Source organism: Suncus etruscus, chromosome 2 (genome assembly GCF_024139225.1).
Source record: "Suncus etruscus isolate mSunEtr1 chromosome 2, mSunEtr1.pri.cur, whole genome shotgun sequence".
Lineage (NCBI taxonomy): Eukaryota > Metazoa > Chordata > Mammalia > Eulipotyphla > Soricidae > Suncus > Suncus etruscus.
Genome location: NC_064849.1, coordinates 141,086,875 through 141,090,709, shown reverse-complemented (window position 1 = coordinate 141,090,709; position 3,835 = coordinate 141,086,875). Strand labels below are relative to the sequence as shown.

Sequence of the window (3,835 nt, the reverse complement as noted above, 5' to 3'; positions counted from 1 at the left end):
GTCTTCCAGAAACATAACAAAAGACTGTTTCAGGCTCCATCCTAGGAGCAACATAATGACCAAAATCACCAACTACAGAAGATGAATTAAAACGACACTGAAGAAGCAGAACTGCTAGAACCACAAAGAAAGCCTTCATCATAAGCTCCATTCCTTGAGCTGCACAGTCACCAAAATCTCTAGATACAGAGGACTGATTTTACCATCCATGACAAAGCAGAAGTCTTCCATACACCACAAAAGCACCGAGGGGAGAGTAAATGATCATGCATGTTAATCCCATGACAGTATACTTCAGGGATGGAGACACCCTGTATCTACTAGACCAAGGGAATTCCCTCTATAATATCCCCAATAATTACTGTGTCTATGCAGGGGGAAAAAGAGAAAAAAAAAGGGGGGGGAAGCACAAAATAATCATTTTTCCACATATATTTATTGATTGATTGTTTTTTAACGCCTTTATTTTGATATAGATTTGAAGTTGATGTCTCCTTTTTATTTTATATTATTTTATCTTATCTTTCTCTTTCTTTTTGCACTCCGGCATGATTTGAATTCAGAACCGAGACTATTGTGTAGTGCTTCTCTTTATTGCTGTTGGGCTCACTGGATATTTAATTTGACATTTATTTTTGTATTGTTATAGTGTTTCCATTATCTTTTTCATGTCCTCTCTCAAACTGAGGCTGATAGCCACTAGAAGGACTCTGCCCATTTTCAGCATATTTTTTAATTAATTTATTTTTAAAAAATTTTTTTGCTTAATCTTAACTCCATTTATTGCCTTTCTTTCCCTCAAACAAAACCACAGAACTCGATTTATCTAGGTTAGCCTTTCAAATAGAGGGAGAAACAAGGGAGGGCACCAGGACCAAACAGATGTATGATCACTCATAGTAAGCTAGACAAAGATGGTACCACCTACTCTATCAGCCTGGAGGGTGATGGTGGAGGATATGGGTTGCAGAAAGTGAACGAGGAAGGGGGGAGGACAAATTTGGTGGTGGGTAGTCCCCTTATTTAATGGTAATATGTACCTAAAATACTAATTTGAAAGATATGTAAGCCACTATGATAAAAAAATAATCAATTAAATATAATTCTAACTCATACTGGTCTTATCTAAATTCAATTTCCAATTGAAATGACACAGGAGAGAAGTATATTCTAAGAAGTTAATTAAAATATTAAAGTGCTCGCTTCAGCCACACATATACTAAAATTCAAATGATACAGAGAAGATTAACATGGCCCCTGAGCAAGGATGACATGTAAAATATTACCTTTGTTTTAAGTGAGTCAATATTAATATATAACATTCCTTTTTAAAGGAATTTATAGAGACTTGTTTATAAAGATTATAATTTTAAAAATCATTGCAAAAGTAAAATTACAGCTATTCAACTTTTTAAATCCTAAATCTATCATTGATTTTAAAAATGCATTTAAAATTTTTTAAATTTAAAAATGTACTTAAAGCACCTTATGTTGGAAATTAACTTTCATTGATAGTGAAGACTTCAAACATCTCATATAAGTATCACTTTTGAAAACTATATTTTTCATGTTTGCCTCGCAGTGATTTGAATAAGGAGGGATTTTTATATGTTAGGGAAATAATGGAGCATGTTTAAATATATCTATTCTTTCATGAATAGCTCTGTGACAAGGAATTTACCATCTACTTGGCAGGTTTGTACTGCTCAGAATATTAGAATCTTTATTGCTGTAATCTACTTTCTCATAACTATGTTCTAGTATTTCTCATCTAGATACTTTCTAGAATGATCTATCCTCAGCAAATAACCCTAAAATTTTCTCCATCATGTAAAGTGCATCTTACTTTTTTATATGGAAAAATAGTGTTAGTATCAGTGGTATTGGTTAACTTTTGCAACTTTTTTTTTTTTTTAGTTTTTGGGCCACACCAGGTGATGCTCAGGGGTCACTCCTGGCTATGTGTATACTAATTGCTCCTCACTTGGAGGACCATTTGGGACACCAGGGCATCGAATTGTGGTCCGTCCTGGGACAGCCATGTACAAGGCGAATGCCCTACCACTGCTCCATTGCTCTTGCCTGCGATTTATTAATTTAATTTTATTTTATTGAAACTATTTTAATTTACCAAGTCCTTCATATCTGGGTTACAAACGTACAGTGAATCAGGGTGAATCCCATCACTGTGTCAACCTTCCTCCAGTATGCTCCCAGAATGTATCCCAACCATCACCTTTGACACCCACCCATCCAATTTGCAAGTATAACAGGCCCATTTAAAGTTTAGATGATTAGAGTTTGGGTCTCTTGATTCCATTGTTTTTTACTTTGGCTTGTATATATGGTTCTGTCCTCTTTTTTTTTTCCTCCACCAATGTACCTCAGAACACTTGGCCCCTGACCCTCATCCTTTTATATTTGAGTTTCTCCTCCACTTAGTTCCTTTTGAAATTCTTTAGGATAAAAGTTTCTTATATTTTATTGAACTGCTAGACATGCTTTTTGATATAGACCTCCTCTTTTGAAGTTTTCTCTGAAATTTTGGCATATTTTTAATATCTCTTTCTTACAATATTTTTCTCCATAAAGATTTACATATGTATAGATTACATATAAAATCTACATCATATTCAATATAGAATCTCTCTATATGGACTTCGGGGAAAACTCCTATCTCTGTCTGCCTGAAACTGTGCTTATGAACTTCCGAAGGTTTCCTCAGGGGCCTAGGGAGCGCACCCCCAAAAACACTGCATTTTGAAGCTGGTGAGTGCCTGCATTGTGGGGCCGCGGAATCGCTTTGCCCTGCCCTGCCTTTGTTCACTCTGAGGACTTCGGGGAAAACTCCTATCTCTGTCTGCCTGAAACTGTGCTTCTGAACTTCCGAAGGTTTCCTCAGGGGCCTAGGAAGCGCACCCCCAAAAACACTGCATTCTGAAGCTGGTGAGTGCCTGCATTCTGGGGCCGCGGAATCGCTCTGCCCTGCCCTGCTTTGTTCACTCTGAGGACTTCGGGGAAAACTCCTATCTCTGTCTGCCTGAAACTGTGCTTCTGAACTTCCGAAGGTTTCCTCAGGGGCCTAGGGAGTGCACCCCTAAAAAACTGCATTTTGAAGCTGGTGAGCAGCTGCATTCTGGGGCTGCGGGATCGCTCTGCCCTGCCCTGCCTTTGTTCACTCTGAGGACTTGCAACTAGAGGCAGCAGAAGCGCTCAGCCGCTTCGCTTCCCTTTGCAGCCGCGAACTCTTCCTAATCAATGAACCCCACCACAACACGCAGGAAAAACCACACTAGAAGCGTGACAATGGGGAAAACTCGCAGGCAAACACTATCCATAGAGAATGAAGACGAAAACTCGGTTGATCTAATAAATTACAACCACCTGATTAACCTTTCAGATAAGGAGTTTAGAGTAGAAATATGGAATATGTTTGTAGACCTCAAAAAGAGCATAGATCGATCTGAAGAGAACACAAAAACAGAAATCAGAAAACTCCAAACTGAAATAACAGATCTGAAAAATACGGTTGCTCAACTGAAAACCACAATGGATAGCCTCGCCAACAGGGTATCAGCAGCTGAGGAGAGAATCGGAGTACTGGAAGATGAGATGCAGAAAAGCTCAACACAACAGAAGAAATTGGAAAAGAACATTAAGACAAATGAACAGGCAATGGAAAATGTACTCAAGGCATGCGAAGAGATGAAAATAGAAGTCTTTGATAAACTCAACAGAAACAACATAAGAATCATTGGAGTCCCAGAAACCCAGGAAGGAGATCTCCAAGAAGAATCAACTGTCAAAGACATCATCAAAGAGACACTCCCAGAGT

The 3,835-nt window shown here is 38.2% G+C and overlaps 1 pseudogene; it reads left to right on the top strand.

Moving 5' to 3' along the window:
* Positions 1 to 1,195: 1,195 nt before the first annotated feature.
* On the top strand, positions 1,196 to 1,294 carry LOC126002318 (uncharacterized; annotated as a pseudogene).
* The last annotated feature ends 2,541 nt before the right edge of the window (positions 1,295 to 3,835 follow it).